Below are 24,818 nucleotides of genomic sequence, written 5' to 3'. Positions count from 1 at the left end.
ATATGGTGTGCTGTGCTTCATTAGTCGGGGTATTGAGTTCAAGAGCCATGAGGAAATGTTGCAGCTCTACAGAACTGTGGTTAGACCACACTTGGGGGTATTGTGTTCAGTTCTGGTTGCCTCATTATAGGAAGGATGTGGAAGTTTTAGAGAGGGTGCAGAGGAGATTTACCAGGATGCTGACTGGATTGGAGAGCATGTCTTGTGAGCATAGGTTGTGTGAGCTAGGGCTTTTCTCTTTGGAGAGAAGGAGGATGAGAGGTGACTTGATAGAGGTGTACAAGATGATAAGAAGCATACATCGAGAAGCATACATCGAGAAGCATACATCGAGAAGTCAGAGACTTTTTCCCAGGGTGAAAATGGCTAACACGAGAGGGCATAATTTTAAGGTGATTGGAGGAAGGTATAAGGGGGGATGTCAGAGGTAAGTTTTTTACACAGAGAGTAGTGGGTGCATGGAACGCATTGCCAGCAGAGGTTGTAGAGGCAGATACATTAGGGACATTTAAGAGACTCTTAGATAGCCACATGAATGATAGAGAAGTGGAGGTCTATGTGGGAGAGAAGGGTTAGCTAGATCTTAGATCAGGATAAAATGTTGACACAACATCGTGGGCCGAAGGGCCTGTACTGTGTGTAATGTTCTATGTTCTATATTTCAAAAATAAACTTTATTCACAATAAAAAATATGGACAAAAAATAAATACAGAACAGTGCAGAACTTTTACATTCATTGTCAATACATTCAGTAGTGTTATTTTTTTAAACCATAGCACCATTGCCACTCATGTGGCCCCCTGGTGTGATACACCATTTTAATGTTTGAAGGACTTCTCCACCTGACTCAGCCCCTCTGTGTGCAGTAGTGGAAGGAGCCTCGACTGTGGTCCTTCCCCACAGAGCCTCTACATTGGCTGCACCGAGCTTCAGTGCATCCCTCAGCCAGTCGGCAACGTTTCTTTATGGATGGTAACTTAGGACACCTTATCCCTCAGGATCATGATACTCTGTATCTGCAGTACACATTTCAGTGTCTGAAAGAAGACACTCTGCAAACCTTACTATCATCAGACACCCATCAGATTCACTACTTCCATAACTGAGGAGTCCACCTCAATTTCTTCCCAATCAGTAACTTTCAAAATTAACACCTCTTTTGTCACAAAATTGGAAGGAAATTCTGCTCTGTCAATGACAGCATTAAACAATTGGTAAATTGTCACGTGTACCGAGGTACAGAGAAAAACTTTGTTTTGCATGCCATCCATACAGATCATTTCATTACAACAGTGCATTGAGATAGTACAAGGGAAAGCAATAATAGATTGCAGAATAAAGTGTTACAGTTACAGAGAATGTGCAGTGCAGGCAGACAATAAGGTGCAAGGACATAACAAGGTAGATTATGAGGTCAAGAGTCCAACTCATCAAACTAGGAGACCATACAATGGTCTTGTAACAGTGGGATGGAAGCTGTCCTTGAGCCTGGTGGTACGTACTTTCAGGCTTTTGTATCTTCTGTCCGATGGGAGGGGGGAGAAGAGAGAATGTCCAGGATGGGTGGGGTCTTTGGTAATGTTGGCTGCTTTACTGAGGCAGCGAGAAGTGTAGACAGAGTCCATGGAGAGGAGACTGGTTTCCTGAACATCTTCAATATTGATCACTATCAGTAGTAACTCTCTTAGCAGCCCAAGCCCTGTGCTCTGGAACTGCCCCACTGAAGCTCTCTGCCTCTCCACCACTTCCTCTCTTTCTTCTTTTAAGGGACTACATTAAGCCTTAAAGGCTTGCTGTCACACTTTCCTGGTAGTGCTCCCAGGGAGTACTTTGGCTTGGATTAAAGGTGCAAAATAAATGCAAGTTGCTGTAGTTGAAATGAGGATTGTACAAATGAAATAAGACTAACCTTTCAGAATTTTAACCTTGGACTCTACATGAAGAAAAATCACTCTGTGAGGGACAGTAATGCAAGTCAACAAATTCTCAGGGACTGTGACTTTATCCCAAGTTAAGGCATTTGAAGTTAATACCCCATGGCACCATGGTCAACATGATAAATTATTCATACCTTCAGGACATGTGATTAGAACATCTGAACTGCAATTGCTGATTAATTCATAGACGTAATAATAAATGCATCATCAAAGATAGGCTGGGACTGTTTGCCCTGGAGTGAAGGAGGCTGAGGGATAAACTTATAGAAGTTTATAAAATCATGAGAGGCTTAGATAAGGTGGATGATCAAAGTCTTTTCCCCAGGGTGAGAAATCTGAAACTAAAGGGCAAAGCTTTAGGTGAGAGGGGAAAGATTTAAAGGGGACCCAAGGGGCAAGTTTTACACACAGAGGGTGATGCGTAAATGGAACAAATTGCCGGAGGAAGTGTTAAGAGTACAACTGCAACGTTTAAAAGAAATTTGGACAGATTCACGGATAGGAAAGGTTCAGGGGGATATGGACCAAATGCAGTCAAGCGGGACTATCTCAGGAAGGCACTTTGGTCAGTATGGATGAGTTGGGCCGAAGGACCTGTTTTGTGCTTTATAACTCTATGACTGCAATGCCCATTCCTCAATTCAAAGGCTAAATAACCTCTTTATTGGTTACATAAACTCTCCTGTAAATTCAGAGCAACCACTACACAAAGGAGCAGGAATGAATTAATTTTTTAATCATTAAAAAATAATATTGTTGAACAGTTCTCCATGAAGTCAAATGGTCAGCTATCAGCACGCAGTGGGTGGGGTGAGGCAGATACACAGCTGATGGAGCAGCTCCTCTTGAAACAGCTGTCCTCGGCTGGTGGTTTTGCCTCTTACTGTGCCGATCTGCAAGCTCTTCCTGAGCACAGTGAGGGACAAAGAATCATTCTGTTAGCTGGAAGGAAACTGTGCTAATTGAAATGAAGTACATTAGAACATGAGAACCCAAGAAGCAGGAGCAGATGAAGGAGAAGGCTTTGGCATTCAGTTAGATCATTGCTGATGTATTCCCTAACATCATCTTCCTGCAGTCGTCCCAGATATTCAGTTAATATCTAAAAAGATTACCAATCCCTGTCTTGAATATATTGAGTGACTGAGCCTCCACATCACCCTTTGAGTGGAGAATTCACTGCCCTCTTCTTGCTGAAGAAATTTCTTCTGATCTTTGTCCTGAATGGCTGACCCCTTATTCTGAGACTCTGACCCCTGGTTCTAGTCACTCAGCTAGGGAAATGTTATTTCTGCATCTCCCATGTCAAGCCCTGTGTGAGTTTTGTATGAGATCCACTGAACTCAAAAGTTTAGGCCCAGTCTAACTTACTCTCTCCTTATGGGAGAAAACCCACACCAGGAATCAATCTGGTGAACCTTCCCTAAAAACTTCCCTCTTTTGCAAGCACATTGTTTCGTAGATACAAGAGAAACTGCTGGTGCTGGAAATTTGGAGCAACACACACAAAATGCTGAAGGAACCCAGTGGGTCAGGCAGCATCTACGAAGGGAAATGAACAGTCGACGTTTTGGGCCGTCACCCTTCATCAGGACTGGAAAGAGGGCAGAAGCCAAAATAAGAGGGTGGGGGGAGGGGGATGATGGGTGATAGGTGAATCCAGGTGAGAGGGGGAAGATAGGTAGGTGGGCGGGGGGGGGAGTGGGGATGATGTGAAAAGCTGAAAGGTGACAGGTGAAAGTGACAAAGTGCTGAAGAAGATGGAATCTGAAAGGAGAGGACAGTGGACCATGGAATAAAGGGAAGGAGGTGGGGAACCAGTGGGAGGAAGATTCCGTAGGTTCAGTAGGTAGGGAATCCAGACCTGCACAGCAGCATGCGTAATGGAGACACAAGAGATTCTGCGGATGCTGGAGTTACAGTTGTTATAATATTTAAAAGGAAATCTGTCATTGTTCTCTTTACACTTTTAATTTAACCTGATAATAAAACACAACAATATACAGCAAAGAACAAAACATTTACAAACAATAGAATCTCCCAGTTTACAGTAAAATGTACAGTCAACCATCCCAGGCCCCCGGCCTTATATATGAGCCAACAAAGTACAACTGAAAACACATTAAATCTGAATGAGGTCTTCTTGTGTTCTCACTGAGTTCGGTCATTCATGGTCAGTGTCGGGCTCTCGAATCCTCATCCTGTTCCTGGAATGGATGGAATGAAGATATTGTCATTGTCAGATGGACTGAGTTCAGTCTGAATTCAATGTTTCATTATTAATGTTAATGATAATCAAGGAGATGGTATCTGACGCAAAGTCCCAGCTAACACTTACATTGGATGACTCCTCGTGCGATAATTCTGTAGACTTGCTTTTCGCCTGTAATAAAATATTCATATTTTTATCTTTAGCATTTTTAAGTAATCTGGATTTTTAGAAATATTTGCAAATGAAGAGTTTAAATGATATCAGATAATAAATTAAAAAGTAAGATTTTAAATTTCAGAGCTGAGGTTCAGTGTTGAGTGGAGGATACCTCACCAAACCTCTCATGTTCTGCAGTGATCAGTACAGATATACTGACAAAGGTTGTAATCTTTCAGCTATTCTCTATTGCATTGGCTATCTCAACCAGAACAGCACAAGAATTACCCATATCGTCATATTGTGGAAACTAAATTCACTTAATCTCCAAAAAGGACTCATACATCATCTACACAAAGGGTCAGTTCGACCTCTCTCCGGCAAAGATCAGATTACTTCCATGGGAATCAATAACCAATGTCTACCCCAAACTGTTTCTGGGAAACTATTTGATTGAATTAATGACAAAGGGCTGCCTCAAAAATCTAAAGAACAATATCCAAACTTCAAATTTTATTTTAGTTGATGAACATCTTGGTTATATTTACATTTGAAGCCTCTTCAAGAGATGTCTCTTTTGACTCGTTTTTCATCTGTATTAAAACATGAATACTTATCACTTTAGCATTGGGCTCAATGATATATTTTGTAATTAATTTAAATTTCAATTTTCTTATGCACAAATGTTAAAAGTTGAATTCTCCATTATCATCTCCAGGCATTTCTGAGACAAGTTTCAATGGGTCAAAGTTCGAGTGGAAAAGATTGCAGTAGAAATCAAAAGGGCCCCGATACAGTGGGCCTGTGTGATTACTTGTTAAAGTAATAATAGTTCAGAATCCCCAACATTGGGGTTTTATTTAATGAGACTCGGGTTGTAACCATTTGACCCAACAAGTTTCTAGTGGTATAGATGTCACACAGGAACCTCCTCACAAATTCTAACTCTATGAATACATCCTTCTTTTCCCTTTACCTTCGATGTTTATTGAATTTCGTAATGAATGCACCTATCCATATTGTTGCACTCTTTAGCAAAGACTCATAAAATCGTGGAGTTATTAAGGGAACAGAAGAAGGCCATTGAACCATTGCTGGCTTCCAGTCAGGCAAGCCCTTCAGTCCTATTTTCCTATACTTTCCCTGAAGCCCAGCAAATTAATTAACCTCTTATGTCTGTGTAATTCCCTTTTGAAAGCTCCATTTGATTGTTTCCCCCATCCCAATAACAGTGACGGATCATAAACACAATTGGCTTAAAAATAGCATTATTTTTCATATGACTCCCTTATAACTTTATAACTCAAATCTGTGTTCTTTGATCCATGAACCATTGCTTGCTTCTATTTACCCTTCTCTAAACCAGTCATGACCTTGTCCACCTCATCAAATCTCCTCTCAGCCCTTCTTATTCCAAGCTTTAAAGCTGCTCCAGTCTAATCGTATAATCAAAGTCCCTCATTCATGGAATCATTTTTGCAAATTCTCCTAAATTCCCTGCCCTATCTACTACTTTCTGCCTCCTGAGCTCTGCCACATGTGGTAAATTCTTCACCACCTCTGTCCCTTCAAACTGTTTCACCAAGACACCCTTAGTCTCTGTTTAACCTCCCAATTCTGGAATCCCTTGTCTCTATATCTTTTCTATAATATGAATCTCAGAGTTATTCGTGTCGCCTAATTCAGGTAAATGGGATTAGCATAGATAGGCATTATGGTCAGCACGGACAAGGTGGGCCAAAGGGCCTGTTTCTGTGCTGTATGATTCTATGCCAATATAGGTTAACTGAGATTCTAAACAAGTTCAACATAGTTCTCTGATTTTTAGTTCTATCTCCTGGAAATAAACTCCAGTGATTTTGTTTATATATATGAGATGCTTAACTCATTTCTGTAATGAGGTTGTTCACACATTTATATTCTTAATATGATTTTGTGTTCACTCTGCAGTACCCCTGAAGGAAGAAGGAGTATAGTTTCTATTATTGGTGAGACTGTGACAAACACTGCTCACATAATGCCATCCATTGCATTTTTTTCCTCCTTCATCTTTAGGCAAAATAAACTAATTCCCTGTAGTGGTATCAATTCAACAATCTCTTGGAAAAAATATGGGAAAATACACAAAAATGGAGCATGAGAATCCCTTCCCCCATGCCTTAAATTAGAATGAATTCTTCCCACACAATGTATTCTAACATTGTCGAATCAAAGAATTTACACTTTTATTGTTAATTATTAAAAATCAACAAGAAAATCAACCAAATAATTTATACTTACATCTGCCAATTCTTCCACTGATGTCTCCTTTGAGTTTTCCATCTGGATGAAAAAATAATAATTTTTTGACGTTTAGCTCAGTGAACAAGAGTGACATTTTCTGATTGTGTTTGTGTCCAGAGCTTGGACACATTCAGGCTTTGTAATTTTCTATAAAACAGTGACAGACACACAAGGCTGATAATGCTAACTGGTGCTGCTCTGATTTCTGCTGTAGGTGATAAATAGGTTCAGGGTGGGTCTAACTGTTGCTGGCAATGAATCTAAGAATCTAATTGAAACTGGCTGTAATTACGACATGACATCATTTGCAACCAGACTGTCAAACAGTTGGCCAGTTTACTTTATCAACAGTGCGGAATAAACTCACCCTTTGCATTTGGCTTCAATTCAAGCCATGTTTTATCAAAGGATGGAAATGCTCCACAGGAGTCAAGCATTAGAGTCCCCTCCCTCTGAGCCCAGCACTACAATAAATTGCCTTCTCACACTCCATTCCAACACAGTTGGATGCAGGATTTAACTATCACCGTCAATCCTGCTCAACAGGAATATCATTTAATAAATTCCCAGTTTATACTCACATTTGAAATATCTTCTTGTGATGTTTCTCTTGATTTGGTACTGGCCTGTAAGAAAATATTAATAATAATACATCAGATGATGTGTGGCTTTGTACATTTTGTAAATTAACTGTTAAATTCAGCACCATGCAAAATATTTAATTATTAAATTACAAATTAGGAATTGCTAAATCTGACAGGTTGTATTTGTGTTTCAATAACACACTATTGCAGAAGAGAAGAGCTTACCAACCTACCTCACCTTCTGCAACCTAGCGATAATTCTTACAGCTCTATTGTGGTAGGGTTGTATATAAATGGATAAACTAATGATAGGTAACACTTCCATGAATTGAGATGCAGTGTTTAAAACTCTGGAAGGACCAGTAATTATTATCTATTGCTGGTGAGAATATAGTGGCTATATGGAACTGACCTGCTATTGATGTTCAGCTCCCTTATCTCTAAGAGAGAATAAACAATCACCTGTGTTGTGGCTAATTCAACAATCCTTTGGGAAAGGTTGGAAACCTCTCACAGAAGCAGAGCACCAGAATCCCCAGCTAAATAAGTTGTTATCCCACAAGCTGAATTCACAACATTATAGCAAAAAAATCATCCAACAAATTCTGAGTTAATACTCACATTTGATATTTCCTCCACTGATGTCTCTTTTGATTTGGTTTTGTCCTGTGTTAACATATTAATTTTACATAATTAACATAATGGACCGAGAAACATTTAGTAAACAATCTCATATGTTAGAAATCCCATTGCTTTGAATTGTGTAACTGTAGTTACCTCAATACTGGTTTCACTTGATTCTGTTGAATCACTCTGGCTGTCAACTGTCTTCAGACCTTCACACTCCACATCAACGTAAGCCACTTTATCAGCAAAATATTCCACACGACCTTTGCAAAAACCGTTCTCCTGTCAAAATTCAGACAAAATTTATTATTTTTTTTCTTGATTGTAAGCTGGCAAAGAAAATTCCTTTGACATCACTCGTTGCACATGAGGGTTTGCATGCCACAGAATAGCTCAGGACTTACAGCGATCTTTTTGGGACGGAACTGACAGCTGGGATCATCGAATTCCAGACCGGAATTTTTGGAGCAAACTGTTTCTTTGACGGAGAATGTCAAATCCACGTTGTACGACAACTTGCCTGTGCGATAAGTCTGGTAAAAGGAAACCGAGGCATTAATGCGTTACGATGGAGGTGTTCACAGTATTGGTCATATGAAGCTCAGATCAAGACAAGTTTGTATTTTCAACAGATGATTACAGTAGGCCACCAAGATCATCAAAATATTTAAATTATCCAAGCAAAAAATACTGCTCCCTTAACCGTTACAGAGAAGACGTTCAATGCACTGAAGCCTTTAATAATTAAAGGACATTAATAAAGAAATGACAGACTATTAGAATTTGTAAATAGTTCCGGTGAAAATAAAGCACTAATCCCAAATTTGCATACATTTTCAAATCTCACGAGCGGGTTTTTACTGCTATTCGGATTTTCTGAATCATAGATTGATTTGGGATTAACATTCCTAAACAGATAATCATCCATTGTGCATGCTTGATTTAAGGTTCAGCTCACTTTTAATCACTGGTGTCTGATGAAGTCATCTATACTCTATTGAAGTCAATGAAATGAAGCCCGCTTAATCCGGGACACACTTACATTTGTCACGCCTCTCCTGGTGATACCACAGAGGTTGGTGATCTCGGTGATTTCATTCAGCTTTACAACTGAGGCTCTCAGAGCTTCCTTGGTGCTTGGCACTCCTGCAGAGAGAGAAGGAAAGTTGTTCAAGACATTCCAACAAACTTCAGTGAATTCTTCTTACACATGGGTGAAATATCACTGATTGAAGCTCATTACCAATAACTCACTGATCCCTGAGGTCCCACTCTCCCCAGTACCTACCTGAGCAGTGGAGGATCTGCGCGGCAGCGATGGCGAGGAGGAAGGATTTCATTCTGCCTCGTGTGGGATCAGCCGGCTGGTTTCTCAGAGTAAAGGAGCTGCTTCTCTCTATCTCGATCTGCCTTCACCTCGCTGCCTTCGGTCTTTATATCCTGCACCTCCACCACATTCAAACACTGACTCATGTTTGCTCAGTTTGCTGACCGTGGGCACCGGAACCAGATGAAAGGTGGGCTCGAATTATGGGCAGAGTTTCCTTCAAGTGTCAGCATCGTGTTTAGAGTTGGTGGGAAACGGGGTGAGATCAGGTTTCGTTCCTCGGAAGACGACGTAATAATCTGACAGTTTTAAATCCTTGGAGTCAGATCATGGAATAATTGTAGAGGGGACACCGCTTGGATCATGTGATATGCCAATGAGTGGCAGTCAGCCATTCTGGCATCTCTCTATATAGGACAGTTTACCTTTGTGGTGATAACTTCCTTGTTGTTGGTACCATGATTTCAAAGGAATTCCTGGCTTCCTGCTGCTCTGTTGGATGGCCAATGATAAAAAGATCAAGAATTAGAGCAAGCATAGGCAATTTGGTGCATCGTGCCCTCCCCACCATTCAATAAGATCATGGCTGACCTTTTACCTCAGTGACCTTTTTCCACACTGATTTGATATTTCCTACTTCCTTAATATCTAAAAATATTTCTCTTTCTCATTTATACACAGTGACTGAGCCCCCATGAGCCTCTTAGGTAGAGAATTCTGAAGATTCACTACTGCTCAGGTGATGATTTTTTTTTCATCTCTGTCCTGAACGGCCAGCCCTTATTCTGAGACCGTGACCCCTGGTTCTACACACTGGACCTGATCCAAACATTAACTCCACATCTAGCCTGTCAAGCCCTGTAGGTTTTGTCAGTTTCAGAGAGATCCCTCTCTTTCTTCTGAACTCCAAAGAGTATAGGCACAACCTCTCCTCAGACGCCAAGCCTGCCGTCCAAGGAATGAACATTGTGAACCTTCCCCTGCGTTCCCTATGTCACATTTTTTTTATTTCAAAAGTATACTTTATTCATAGTATATACAGTAACTACAAGCAATACACATCTTTCTCCATCAACCATCATTTCCATATATTTTCTAATATTGTGTCAACACGGCTCGTGTTTCATCCTTAATGCATCAGTGAAGTGTTGGAGAGACTATTATGCAGGACCAAGCCTCTCAGTGTCTTGAAGTGACAGGACCCTAGACTGTGGTCCTTCCCCACAGAGCCTTCATGGTGGCTGCACCGAGCTTCAGTGCATCCCTCAGCATGTACTCCTGCAGCCTGAATTTGTCAGCCAGCAGCATTCACGTATGGACATCTCCTTACCCTGGAAGACCAATTAGTTTTGGGCAGACCAAAGTATGATCATTTCCCCCACCTTGATGACCTTCCCATCTCCTCTCCTCCCCTCCTCCATCCTTCATTCCATGGTCCACTGCCCTCTCCTACCGGATTCTTTCTTCTTCAGCTCTTTGCTTCTTCTATCTATCACCTGTCAGCTTATTACATCTTCTCCCCCCTCCCCCACTCACCTACCTTCCTCCTCTCACTTGGACTCGCCTATCCCCTGCTTGTGTGTGCTCCCCCCACCCCCCCTCCTTCTTATTCTGGCTTCTGCCCTCTTCCTTTCCAGTCCTGATGAAGGGTCTCAGCCCGAAATGTCGACTGTTTATTTCCCTCCATGGATGCTGCCTGACCTGCTGAGTTCCTCCAGCACTTTGTGTGTATTGGTCCAGATTCGAGCATCTGCAGAATATTTTTGTGTCAAAGTATGTCTTTCACCTGGTTGATGACCTTCCTGTACCAGATGATGTTTGTCTCAGTATGTCTCCCTGGAGCAGCCCATAGATCGTAGAGTCCTGTATTGCACAGCTGCTCAGAGGGAACCTCAACAAGGACCATTGCATCCTTTTCCAGAGTTTTTTGGCAAACACTCTGTCCCTGAGGAAGTGGATGATGGTTTCATCTGCATGGCTGCCTGCTCAAGGGGACAGTGTGTGAGGAGTGAGATTCCCAACTGTGCAGGGGAAGGCCCCTCTCACTGCAACCCAACTGAGGTCTTGGGTCATATTTGTCTGGCGATGAGGCATTCTACCAAATGACTTCAATGATCTGTTCAGGAAACCATCCCCCAGGTCCACTGTGCCCTTCCCTGGAAGGGTCTGCAGGACGCTCCACACTGACCACTCCCTGATGGACTTGTGGTCGAAGGTGTTTTTCAGCGGAAACTTTTCTACAAGTGACAAGTGGTGTGGCAAGGTCCAACTGAATGGAGCAATGCACAGTAATAAGACCAGGCCCATCCTTCGTAACACCAAGGACATGTAAAACATCAGCACATGTGTACTTTGGTTCTATGCAGAGCCTGATGCAGCCACACACAAATATGGCCATTAAGATGAAAACTATGTTTGAGTACATTTATTCCCAATATCCTCTGGAGACTTGTACATCACGACTCAATGGACATGATCTATCCTGAATCTCCAGACAAAACAGATGATAGTTCAGGTGACTGGGATGGCAGAGCAACTGGGTGTGCGCCACACTCACATCAAGTACAATAACACTGAGAGCACATCGCACTGATGATCAGATTCTTGTCCCCCCATTGAGAAGGAGCGCTGCTCCCACATTCCCCATTTCTGTTTCACTTTGGCTGTCCACTTCAGCCAGTTATTGTCACATGCCCCATCTCCTCCAAACCAGATTCCCAGCACCTTCAGGCAGTCAGACTTGACAGCAAAGAGAATAGAGGATCAGTCAGGCCAATTGCTGAAGAACATGACCTTGTTCTTGCTGCGATTGACTCTGCCCCCCAAGAGGTCAGTTCAAACTGGTCGTTGGCGCTGATCAATTTGCAGACTGACCGTGGGTCTGAGCAGAAACCGATGATGTTGTAATGGATGATGTTACAGGGAGGACCTATATCACAAATATATGCTTTCTTACATCGGGAGACCAGATCTGCAGACAATATTCTGGATTTGATTTAAAATAGAGGGATATGTGGGACGAAGGGGTTAGATAGTCTTAGGCGAGGTTTAAAGGTTGGCACAACATTGTGGGCCTGTATTGTGCTATACTGTTCTATGATTCTATGATTCAATATTCCAGATGTGATCTGCACACAATATTCTACATGTGATCTCTCCAGGGCTCTATATAATGGAGCCTCTTGCAACAAAGGCTGACATACTGTTTGCCTTCCAGTCACCTGCAATCTGTGGAAGCACACTGCTAGTCCTCTTGAATTTATAGGCCCAACATTGCTCATTTACAATATTGTGGAAACCTTAGACCAAAATCATCTGCTAGTTCACACCATATTAATGCAGATTCAGGGAATTAAGAGAGATGTTGTGAATTGCAAATCTCCAGAGCTTTGTGGCTGAATTATGTCACTTCACTGTCGCATCTCACCCTTATATGAATATGCTGAATTTGTGCATTTGTGCTTCATTAAACTCACTGCAAAAGCTAGTAGCGTAACATTTTTAATAATGCAATAATTGGTAATTGCATGTGTATTTACCTCCTAGCAATAGAATTATTTAGCTGAAGTAATTCATCCATATGGAGTTAATTGTTGATAGGAATTTTTAAAATCTATCTTTTTTAAAAATACCATCTTCAACTCCCTCTGTAGATGCTGCCTGACCTGTTGAGTTTTCCAGCTCCTTTGTGTGTTGCTTCTGATTTCCAGCATCTGCAGTCTCTTGTATCCCCATCTTTTCCATTGTGTGTCTTTATTCTCCCTCCGTGAATCCAACTTTTATCTCTTTTTTGTCCCTGATTGTGCTATAATTGGAGGGCTTGAGTTATAGAGAGATTGGATGGTCTGGAGTGAAGGAGGCTGAGAGGTGACGTGATAGAGGTATAGATTGGGTAGATTACTAGTGTCTGTTTCCCATGGTAAGGGTATCTAAAACTAAAGGACATAGGTTTAAGGTGAGAAGGAGGAGGTTTAAAGAGGATCTGAGGGGTAGAGTTTTCACACAACGAGTAGTTGGTATCTGCAATGAGCTACTGGAAGAGGTGGTTGTGGCAGGAACTGTAACAACATTTAAAAGGTATCTGGACCAGGACATGAATGAGCAGGGAATAGAGGGATATGGAATTAATGCAGGCAAGTGGGATTAGTGTTGATAGGCATGATGGTCAGCATAGACTTGATGGGCCGAAGGGCCTGTTTCTGTGCTGGACAACCGGATGACTCTATGGCTTTATAATTCTCCTTCTATCCCCCTTTATTCTAACTGCTTAAGGATATATGCTATTGTTCCTATTTTTCATTAAGTTCCTGGATGGTCAGTTGTTCTTGCCATTATCAACTTGTATATCAGGCTAATTATAATACAAAATGCATTTAGGGCAAAGTGTGGAGAATAAAGTCCAACACGCAATCCATCCCTACATGTTCTGCCCAGTTGGCCAAATATGGTACAGGAACTCCTGGAAATTGTGAAATGAGTGACTGATATCATTCCATTAGGCAGATGACGTATTACTGGGTTATTTGCTCTGCTTCGCACAGGCTTTCACTGAGATATTGAAAAAAAAATTATCGAAGCTCCACCTCCATTTAAGTTATTGGGAAAACTGAGTTAGAATCCCTGGCTTTATGAATCACCTATGCTAAAGCAATCAGTGGAAATCATCTGATGCACACAGGTCTACCATCAACAGTATTCCTGTGTTAGTGGTTTATAAATCCCATTTGCTTTGGGCCTCTCAGTGCTCTTGGCAGAGTGAGGTTTGAACATTAGTTGATGGGATTTTAACGTCATGAACCACAGTTCAGCTCAGATTATAAGCTTTCTGACTCTGAGCTAGTTTCTGAAAAGAAACCATTGAGGTGACGTACATCAAATACCAACATCTCTCTCCTGGCAGCAGAAACCGTTAACCCCATATGCGTAGGTGCTCCATAGAGAGGTTTATTTTGGAGCGGGGCAGTATTGACAAATGGGGAGAGGTCCAAAATTTGTGTTTCCTGCCCTCACGATGGGGCTGTGTGGTGATCCAAGGTTTTGCGTGGGAGGGGAAGGAGAATGATGAAGGAGAAAGGAAGAACTGGGAGAAGCTCGGCACTAGTTCAGCAAGAGGAAGATGAACAGCTGTCAATTTCTGCAGAAACCTTGAATATATTATAATTGAAAATCTAGAGAGCCCAAGTCAGAGCTTCAAACACTGTAGGTTACCATTACAATGAATAATATTATAGAAGTCAGAAGATTTGAATACATCTCTCCACATATCAGCATATTCAAAACAATCTCATATTAACAACTATTGGAAACTTTGGTCTCTTGTTTTACTCTTGGAGGTTTAAGATGAATTTACTGTATACTTTGTAGATCTTTTCAACATTGACTGCAGTTTATGTTCAATCTTCAAAGTGATGATCATTAAACCTTTGGAAAGCACCAGATTGGTCAATGGAGATTATGTTTTGTTGGTGGTTAACATTGAGATTGATGAGAGTGGGAGGAAATGATTGCACAAGGGCCAGAATATGGGAGGAGGAAAATTCCCTATCCAACTGAGATAAGGTAACTTCAATGTGGAGTTCTCCAGCAAAGGGTAAAGAGCAAAGTAAGGTGCAAGAACAACAGTCAGGCTGCACTTTGGAAGTTTGTCATTAATTGGGCTGATTTCTATTACCCAGACCAGAATTTGGGGAAGGGCACCTGAATCACCAAGTTGGGGTACACAATGGGCACTTATCTGCACGTGCTTTGCTTGTTCCAGAGGAAGGTGATGAGTGCGAAGCTGTACTGGTGAATCCAGAGAAGGGGCACGTAATGGTAGTGCAGCTCTGTTTGCAGACTGCCTCCTCCTCCCAGTCAAGGATCTCCCACCCTCTCTCCTCACAGAAGAAGAACTGTCACTCTTATCTCCCTCCCATTGATTGATGCTCTCTCTACTTCTGGTTTTATGACCTTGCCCTTTAATTTAAGATGGGTTTTCAATAACAGCACACTCCATCTTCATCTACCAACCCCCTCATGATATCTGGGCCTTCAATTGCATCACATCCCTTGACTTATGTAAATATCTTGCCCAGCCATCTCATTATGGTTTAGTAACAAGGAATTGGACAGAGTCATATAGTCACACAGCATGCAGACATGCCCTTCGGCCCAACTGGTCCATGCTGACCAAGATTCCCATCTAAGCTAGTTCCATTTCCTCACGTTTTGCCCATATCCCTCTAAATCTTTCCTATCCATGTATCTATCCACGTACCTTTTAAATGTTGTTAATGTACCTGCCTCAACACTTCCTCTGGCAGTTCATTCCATGTACTGACCACCTTCTGGGTGAAAAAGTTGCCCCTCAGGTTCCTATTAAATCTCTCCCCTCTCACCTTAAACCTATGCCTTCTAGTTCTCGACTCCCCAACCCTGGGGAAAAGACATTGAGCATTGACCCGATCTATACCCCTCATGATTTTATATGTTTATAAGATTACCCCTCATTCTGTTATGCTCCAATGAATAAAGTCCCAACCTGCTCAACCTCTCTCCATAACTTAGGTCCCTTGAGTCCCAGCATCATCCTAGTAAATCTGCTCTGCACTCTTTCCAGCTTAATGGCATCTTTCCTATAGCTTGGTGACCAAAACTGAACACAATATTCCGAATGCGGCCTTACCAACGTCTTGTACAACTGCAATCAAAACATCCCAGCTTAATGCCCTGAGTGATGAAGGCCAGCATGCCAAAAACCTTCTTCACCACCCTATCTACCTGTGACACCACTTTCAGGGAACAATGTACTTGTATTCATAGGTCCCTGTGTTCTACAACACTCCCCAGGGCCCTACCGTTCACTGTGAAAGTCCTACCCTCATTTGTCTTCCTAAAATGCAATGCCTCACACTTAAACTCTCCTTGCCATTTGCCCAGCTGATCAAGATTCCCCTGTAATCCCTGATAACTAGCTTCACTGTCAAAGGTAGCACCTATTTTACTGTCAGCTGCAGATTTACTAACCATGCCTTGTACACTTTCAACCAAATTATTGATATAGATGACAAATAGTAATGGGCCCAGCACCAACCCGTGGGGAACACCACTAGTCACGGGCTTCTAGTCTAAAAAACAATCTTCCGCAATCACCCTCTGCTTCCTACCATCAAGTGAATTGTGTATCCAGTTAGTTAGCTCTCCCTGGATCCCATGTGATCTAACCTTCCAGAGCAGCCTACCATGCAGAACCTTATAAGAGGCCTTACTGAAGTCCATATAGACCATGTCTACTGCCCTGTCCTCATCAACCTTGATTAATTCTTCAAAAAACTCAATCAAATTCATGAGACTTGATCTCCCATGCGCAAAGCCGTGCTTGCTGACTATCCCTAATCAACCCCTGTCTTTCCAACTGCTTGTATGTCTTATCTCTCAGAATCCCCTCTAGTAACTTACCTACCACAGATATTAGACTTACTGATCTATTGTTCCGAAGATTTTCTGTGCAGCCCTTCTTAAATAAAGGCACAACATCAATCACCCTCCAGTCTTCTGGCATTTCACTCATAGCTAATGATGATGCAAGTATCTCAGCCAGGGCTTGCACAATTTCTTCTCTAGCCTCCCACAGTGTTCTTGGATATACCTAGTCAGGCCCTGAGGATGTATCTACCTTCATGCGTTTTAAGACATACAGCACCTCCTCTGCTGTAATGCAGTTTATCCTCAAGACATCCTCATTAACTATCTCAAGGTCCAGCCTTCATGTCCTTCTCCATGGAAAAAACAAGGAGAAATATTCATTGAGGACCCGCCCATCTCCTGCAACACCACACATAGATGTCCACTTTAGTCTTTGAGGGGCCCTATTCCCTCTCTAGTTACTTTTTTCCCCCTTAATATACTTATAAAATCTCTTTGGATTCTTGAGGTCTTGGGTCAATCCATAAGTCCCAGCATGTAACAGACATCCATTGGCAGAATGGGAAACTTTGGAGCCTGCAATTCCACGTTTGAAAAGCTCAGGGATTTTTAAGGTGGAGGCACAGTTTACTTTAGATGCTGGAATCTGGAGCAACAAGCAATCTACTGGAGGAATTCAGCTGGTCGAGCAGCATCAAAAGTGGGGGAAAGGAATTGTTGATGTGTTTCTGATCGAAACCCTGCATCAGGACTTTTAAGGTGGCTGTGTTGGGTTAGAGATGAGTCACATTGGATTTCAGGAAAGGGTCATGACTCATGACAGCTGAGCCACAGTTAAAGAAATGCTAACTTGCCATTTTTCCTTGAGGAGGGAACAGTGCTCAGTAATAAGGAGAGGAATGCAAATGGGAGAGAGAGAGAGAAAGGGAGAGACTGACTTTGTGTGTTGTTTAGGGGTGGGGGGGAAAGGAATGTGGCTTGAGCATGAGCATGGGGCTTGGTGGGAGTGCAATGGATGTTTCAGATGGCGGGTGAGGCGTTGCAAGTGGTGCCCCAAGGTTCAGTCAAAGGGAAAGGCTGCAGCTCACAAAGCAGGGTCTGCCTTTATTACTCATATCTCTCACTCATCTCACTGTTTTGCATGTTTGGCAGCTTGCTGCTGTCTGGCACACAGTGGCCACAATTCCTTTGATTAATGTCTTCTGCAATGTACCGAGTCTCTTTTCCCTTCCTTTAGGTTTTCCACTTACTTTGGCAATCTTGGAGCTGGGTCGTATACCTGAAAAAGAAACAGCTGCTCAGAGATTAGCAAGGTCATTGAGAAAAAGATTAAAGTGAAGATGGTGCAGAACTTGAAAAGACTGAGTCCTGCACCAGCTTCTACCTCAATCTTCTCTCCAAGGACCTTGAGGTAGCATTAGAAATGTGGATCACCCTTGCCAATTCCAACCGGAGGATTGATGGACAGACTAAGGCCAGGTCTTGTCTTGACGAGACAGAAATACAAACATAACTAATGGGTCCTTGATACAGGGACAAGGTACAGATCAAGATCAATAGTACTGGCTCCTCCATAGAGGATTGAGATACAAATCAAGACCAGCCAACACTGAGAATCTCAAGGCTCCTTGCCCCATCCTCTTGATTAAGCTTTTTGAGGAGGTAACGAAGAGAATTGATGAAGGTAGGACAGTGGATGTTGTCTACATGGACATTAGTAAAGCACTTGACAAGGTAGGCTGTCCAAAAGATTATGTTATATGGTATTCATGGTGAGTTGGTAGGTTGGATTCAAAATTGGCTTGGTCACAGAAGACAGAGAGTAGTGGTGGAGGGGTGTTATTTTGACTGGAGGTCTGTGACCAGTAGTGTTCCACAGGGATCAGTGCTGGGACCTTTGTTGTTAGTAATGTATGTACAATAAATGATTTGGACAAAAATGTATGTGGTCTGATTAGGAAGTTTGCAGACGACACAAAAATTGGTGGAATTGTGGCTAGTAAGGGTTGTAAAAAGATACATCAGGATATAGATCTGTTGTAAATTTGGTCAGAGAAATGGCAGAAGAAGTTTAATCTGGACAAGGACGAGGTGCATTTTGGGAAATCAAATGCAAGAGAATACAGTAAACTGCAGGACCCTTAGGAGCACTGATGTACAGAGGGATCTTGGGGTGGATGTCCATCGCTCCCTGACAGTGGCAACATGATAGGGTGGTAAAGGTAGCATACAGTATGCATGTCTTCAATGGTCAGGGCACTGAGTATAAAAGTTGGCAAGTCATGTTGCAACTGTATAAAACTTTGGTTAGGCTACGTTTGGAGTATTGTGTGCAGTTCTGGTTGCCCCATTACAGGAAGGATGTGGAGGATTTAGAGATGCTGCAGAAGAGGTTCACCAGGATGTTGCCTGAATTAGAGAGTATCAGCTATAAGAAGAGGCTGGACAAACTTGGGTTGTTTTCTCTGGACCATTGGAGGCTGAGGGATAACCTGATAGAAGTATATAAAATTATGAGAGGCATGGGTGGGGTAGATGATCAGAGTCTTTTTCCCAGTGTGTAACTGTCAAATACTAGAGGGCATAGGTTTAAGGTGAGAGGGGAACATTTTAAAGGGGATTTATGAGGCAGGTTTTGTTTTACACGGAGGGTGGTAAGCGCCTGGACACGCTGTCAGGGGAGATAGTAGAAGCAGATATGAAAGCAATGTTTCAGAGACATTTAGACAGGCAAATGAACAGGCAGGGAAGGAAGGGATACGTACCATGTCCAGGCAGAGGGGATTAGTTAGGTTGGCATTATGGTCAGTGCAGACATGGTGAGCCAAAGGGTCTGTTCCTGTGTTGTCCTGTTCTATCCCCTATGTTCTATGTTATATATCTTCTATCTCAGGGAGACTTCAACATCAGAATAAATTCTACTTTCTCTGTAGTTGTCCCTGTAACTGCTTCTTGCCAAATGCAGATTCCTATCTTGGCTGCAAGTGTTCCTTGCTGGGTCTCAGCCCTCTCCACCATTCCAGTTTTGCTCACCATATTGTTATTAGTCTACTGTGCTCAGATACAGACCATCTGACTAAAGGAAATGTGTCAACAGCGGCATCAACCTACAAGGGACTTAAATCTACCCACCTCCACCAGCATTTCCAGGGCTCTTACACTTCCTTCCCACCAGGAGACATCCTTGAAAAGCTGTCGCAGTAGAGTAGGCCAAAAGCTACAAAAGAGGAGCAGGGAAAGTGGGCATATTCCTCCTGGCACATTCCAAGTGGGAGTTAGGTGGGCATACACTGGGAAGACTAGTCCAAGCTTGGGATCCAGACATGGCCTCTCCCTGCTTACCTCCAACAGGACTTCAAGGCAAGAGGAGGCAGGTCCGAGGAATGGACTTTCTACATTGCAAGTGCCCGCAGCCACAGCCAGCCCTTGCCCTCCACCTTGCAATGCTGCTAACCCACAGGTGAAAGGTGATGGGAACACCATGGCCACAACTTTACTATGGTTCCTGGATTGCCCATCGGAGCAAACATCATGGGGAAGATACATCAGGTGGTTTTGATATTTCATTTCCCCTGTTTTTCACAAGAGCAGGTCCAATTAATCAAGAGACTGCTGTCATTTATACTGCAGGCCTGTTGATAGATTGTCTTGTGGAATTATGTTTCTAATTTTATTTAAAAGTTTTACATCTTTCGCTATTTGCTTCCCTCCAATGTGTGGGACTCCACTTTTGTGAAACGTTTCATCTCTGTATGGCATGTACACTCAACGGGTTCTTATCATCTTGCAGAGTCTATTACAATATGTACAAACTTATAACTGTAGACATAAGTAGGTGGACAAATTGTCTCCAGTTTATTCAAGGATACTTCACAGACTGTCTCGGGTACTTTCTGTATGCAATATTGTGGCTAGTTCATCACATGACGTGATCCTTAAAGGGATCAGCCCTAAAATAACAATTATTGTTTGTAATCAATAATGCATATACTACACTGTTTACACACCGTGTGTTCATTCACTTGCCTCAAAATTGAGTCTTTTTGCATTCTTCTGGTGACTTCCTCCTTTGTTATGTGAACCTCCCTTCTACAGGTTCTCTCAATTGTTTCCCTTCCATTGAGACACCATTTGACTTGCTTTACTCAGCTGTGCCTACAGAGACAATGTATCTTTGCTTCCCTGGACAGGCTGTTCTGAACAAGCACATTTGTGCTGTATTATTCCTATTGTAGTGATAACAGGGTTTCCTGCAGTCTCACTTTTTGTGCCACTCACTGAAGCCAGACTTAATGTAGGGGTTCCGGCCATCGTTTTCCTGTTAGTATCCACACTGTGTTCACTAATGCTTCCTGTGTCAACCAAAACTCCTTCACACCTTTGGAGACCATCTTCATAGATCTGCATGCTGTTCAAGTGATGTGCATGCAGCATGTTTAGTAACTTCAGCTGGAGGTACTCAATGGCTCGTCCACACACAAATTCACCTTGTAGCACAATGAAGTTTGGCAACGTAGCATAAGCATCTACGAGCAGGATCACCTTCTTGCATTCACGAATGGCCTCATTCGAGCATTTTTGCCCTCAGCCTTTACTTTGGAGTAACGGTTAGCGTGACGCTATTACGGTGCCAGCACAGCGACCCGGGTTCAATTCCGGCCGCTGTCTGTAAGGAGTTTGTACACTCTCTCCGTGTCTGCGTGGGTTTCCTCCGGGTGCTCTGGTTTCCTCCCACATTCCAAAGACGTACGGGTTAGGAAGTTGTGGGCATGCTATGTTGGCGCCGGAAGTGTGGCGACACTTGCGGGCTGCCCCCAGAACACTCTACGCAAAAAGATGCATTTCACTGTGTGCTTCGATGTACCTGTGACTAATAAAGAAATCTTATCCACCCTAAGTAATATCCTCATCCATTCCCAGATCAATGGAAAGGATCTCATGTCCCACCTGTTGTGATTTCCACTGTCTGTCACTTCAGTGCCATTTTGTACCATCTTCCACTTTGACAAATGCTCCTGTCTTTTGCAGGAGCTTCTTTATTACAGTCTCAGATTGGCTGTAATTAATTGTAAGTCTCTCAGAATCACCCCTACTGTTGCAGTTAAATGGTGACTGGAGTGGTTGATGACTTAGTTGACTTTGATGGCTGTGTTTCTTCATCATTCCATCCTCGTTGCCAGGGAAAAAGAACGTGTGCTCAGTAGAGACACAAGAGACTGCACACGCTGGAACCTGGAGCAGAAAGCAAACTGCTGGGGGAGCTCAATGGGTCGAGAAGTACCTTTCGAGGGAAAGGAATTGTCAATGTTTCAGGTCTTGAGTCCTCCAGCGATTTGTTTTCTTTTGTGCTCAGTGAGTTCCTAACGTCCAACAAAGTCCACTGTAGGGAATACAAACTGATAGAGGTGAAACACGAAGACCTCAGAGTATATGTAATTTATTCAAGAGTACTTCACAGAATGCCTCTGAGCTACATAGGATATGTACCTCAATACTTTGGGATACCCACCTCAATACCTATGGACCTCAATACTTTAACTATTGATGCAGATCATGGACCAATTAGTCATACGCTACACTTCTAAAGGGATGATAACCTTAAAGTGATGATTATTGTTCATGATCAATTTATGTACACATCTTCCTGGTTCACAAAGGTTCTTCAGGGAAGGAAAGCTGCCATTGTTTCCTAGTCTGGTCTATGTGGAGGGCTGAGTTTAATTTGCCTTCTGAAACAGCCTATCAAGCCACTGAGAGCAACTGGAATAAGCCAAAGTCTTGTCATTGACAACCACATCAGCAGCCCAAGAAAGAATAAAAGTCACTGATTTACATAGAAGACAATCCAATGCTTAAAACTAAGTTGGACTTGAAGTAAAGAGTCTTGATATAGGCACATTTGTTCATAGTCCAGCAACTCAGTTGATGAAGTGGGGCAGTGATGTTAACTAAAGCGTCTGTATCAAGTGACATCAAGCAGGTCAGAATGTCAGAATGAGGTTTATTATCACTGACATATGTTGTGAAGTTCATTGTTTTGCGGCAGCAGTAGAGTGCAAAAATAAAGACATAAAAATTACTGTAAGTTAGAAAAATAAATAAATAGTGCAAAAGGGGTATAATGAGGTAGTGTTCACAGGTTCATGTACCGTTCAGAAATCCGATGGCAGGGGGGAGGAAACTGTTCCCGAAATGTTGAGTGTGGGTCTTCAGGCTCCTGTACCTCCTCCCCGATGGTAGTAACATGAAGAAGGCATGTCCCAGGTGGTGAGGGTGGTTAATGATTGATACTGCCTTCTTGAGGCACCGCCTCTTGAAGATGCCCTTGATGGCGGCAGGGTGAAGCTGGGGGCAGGGGGGGTGGAGGGTTGAGGTGGATTTGTGCCCGTGATGGAGCTGGCTGAGTCTGCAACCCTCTGCAGACTCTTTCGATCCTTTTTTGAGCACAGTGTCTGCCTGAACTGCTATCTGATCAGGGAAGGAAGAAACAACTTTCAAAAGAACATCAATCAATGTTCTCTTCCTAATTTTAATTTGAATCATCGAATACGAGATAATGTGCAACCCAACATCCACAAAATGTAGAATCATTTAGTTACTGTAAAAAGCATAGTCAGATGTACATTGTGATAGTCTGTTCCAATGACAACAGGGGCCAGTCATTAGTGAGCGTAAGTGCTACATCCAGAGATTTACTTTGGACTGGGGTCTTGTTGACAGTGGTGGAGAGGTTTGTGTTTGTGGCTTCCTGTCTGCCCAGTTTACAGGGCACTGAGTGGCCTCAGGCTTGTGGGGGAGGAGAAGGGTTCAGAGGCAGGAACGTAGAAGAGGTGAGTGAGGATAATCGTCCAAGGTATAAACATCAGGACAACTCTGACAACGGGTCTTTGACCTGAGACGTTAACTCTGTTCCTCTTTTCACAGATGCTGCCTGGCCTGCCGAGTGTTTCCAGCATTTTCTGCCTTTATTTATACATCTCTACCAGGATTCTATGCATTTACAAGGAATGATTAAGGTGAAAAGGAAGAGTATTGTGAGGATTAATAGCTCGCTCTCTCTGCAATATTGTTGTCCAGCTTCTGCAGGGTCTCGACCCAAAATATCGACCATCCCTTTGTCTCCACAGATGCTGCTTGACCTGACGATTTCTTCCAGCAGTTTAGCTTTTTTCCTCTTGGTTAGTCACTGTGCTCAAATCCTACCTTGAAGACCACATGAATGGAATGAATATGCTAGCAGGTAAAATGCTCCCTTGCTGATTATACCTACCATTTTCATGACAGTTTCCCCAGTTATTTCTATCCCCGAGTCATGTATTCCAGAGCGCAGGCACAAGTCCAACAGTAGAGGAAAGAGTACTATGTGATTCCATGGTTTTCATGCTGGGTTCTTGCTTTCATTGTATCTTTAAGTCAGGCTGTGTTGCTTTGTTAACTAGTGATAATTCACCTACTATAAGATCATTCTGAACCTAATGCGATTGAATCTATGTGAATTCCACAATGTGATCAACAATCAGAAACTTTAGTGTAAATATATTGGGTTAGAGGTTCTCTAGTGTATGAAAAGAGGTGGTGTGGCTTGGGAGTCCTGTGGCAATTTGCTGCAGAGCTCCCAGTTTTCGATATTCTACTGTGGTCCAGGGTACCTCACAGAAGGTCTTGTACATGCAAAACCACACAACATCGGAAGGAGAGCAGTGATCACGGCAGAACTGTGTCAGAAAGCAAATGGTGGGCAAGGTGACATGGTTAATGGGATGAGGGTAACATTGGGTTTGGGGAAGACAGTTGGGTAATTAGGCAATTGGAGACCGACTAGCTGTTTGGGATGGATGGGAGGGCAACCAACAAGATAATAAAAGGGTGGGGCTAAGGGGCTAATCAGGGAGAGGAATGGAGAGAGATCCAAGAGGTCTTGACAATATCTGTTACTGTGGGAGTGATCACTAAGGATTAGAAGACCAAAAGGAGCCCATCTTAAGGAAGAACATCATCTTGGACATCCTGGTGACAGGCTTGGAATGGTTGGGCGTTTTTATGAAATAATGAAACAAGCTTTGAACCTCCAGTAAAGACTCGCTTTTTTGTTTAAGACCATCTCCAATAGCAAACCACAGACTGAAGATGGACTTTGATGCAAGTGATGTCACTCCATGGCTGCACACCAGTTGATATCACTGCCCATGCCCAGCACTTCTGCCTTATGTAGTCTATAATCTGACGTGTCTCAGTCTGAACATCCAGACTTCTGCTTCCCTCATTGAAAGTAACCAAGCAGAATTAG

The 24,818-nt window shown here is 42.7% G+C and overlaps 1 long non-coding RNA gene across 1 annotated transcript; it reads right to left on the bottom strand.

Moving 5' to 3' along the window:
- Positions 1 to 3,989: 3,989 nt before the first annotated feature.
- On the bottom strand, positions 3,990 to 6,747 carry LOC127578201 (uncharacterized). The gene is made up of 3 exons (XR_007957492.1): positions 6,587 to 6,747; positions 4,277 to 4,321; positions 3,990 to 4,145 (listed from the first exon to the last, which is right to left on the bottom strand). It is a non-coding gene; the product is annotated as an uncharacterized LOC127578201 (long non-coding RNA).
- Between the last annotated feature and the right edge of the window lie 18,071 nt (positions 6,748 to 24,818).

Source organism: Pristis pectinata, chromosome 1, assembly GCF_009764475.1.
Source record: "Pristis pectinata isolate sPriPec2 chromosome 1, sPriPec2.1.pri, whole genome shotgun sequence".
NCBI classification, from domain to species: Eukaryota; Metazoa; Chordata; class Chondrichthyes; order Rhinopristiformes; family Pristidae; genus Pristis; species Pristis pectinata.
Note: the sequence above shows the minus strand (reverse complement) of the source record. Positions and strands in the feature narration are given on the sequence as shown.